Genomic DNA, 543 nt, shown 5'->3' with positions numbered 1-543 from the left:
CCAGGGCCCAGCAGCCAGGATCCAGGAGCCGACAGAGCCTCGCCCACCCCCGTCTCTGCCCCCACCCGGGGACTGGGTTTTGTGTGACACAGAGCGGGGGCTCCTAGGGGCCACCCCACATGCCACGGGCCCCGCTCCCCAGCACACAGGCCGTCCCAAAGCTGTTGCAATAGCAAGGCTGGGCCGCTCCGGGGTTGGGGGGATCGCGTTTCATAAACTTCCGCGGCCACAGCCACGGTTTCAACACTCGTCTGCCCTGATTGTGCCGCTGACAGGAGAACAGGGCCGAGGGTGGAGGGGCAGGAGCCAGGGAGGGCGTCGCGGCAAAAGGGAAAACAGGAAACAGAGCTCTTAGGAGGAAGAGTCAGAAACGAAAAGGCCTGAACCTGGGACTGGGGTGAGCGTGTCCAGGCCCCGACCCTCCCTTCACCCCTGGCCGCTCTGGGCCGCGGGGGCGGGACGAGAAGGCGACAGAGCGGCCAGTAGAGAGGTTTCCTTCATACAAAACCCCACACAGAGCCAGGGCCGTCCAGGGGCTCCACC

Source organism: Myotis davidii, unplaced genomic scaffold (assembly GCF_000327345.1).
Source record: "Myotis davidii unplaced genomic scaffold, ASM32734v1 scaffold496, whole genome shotgun sequence".
NCBI lineage: Eukaryota > Metazoa > Chordata > Mammalia > Chiroptera > Vespertilionidae > Myotis > Myotis davidii.
The sequence above is the reverse complement of the archived record's forward strand: the minus strand, read 5'-3'. Positions refer to the sequence as shown.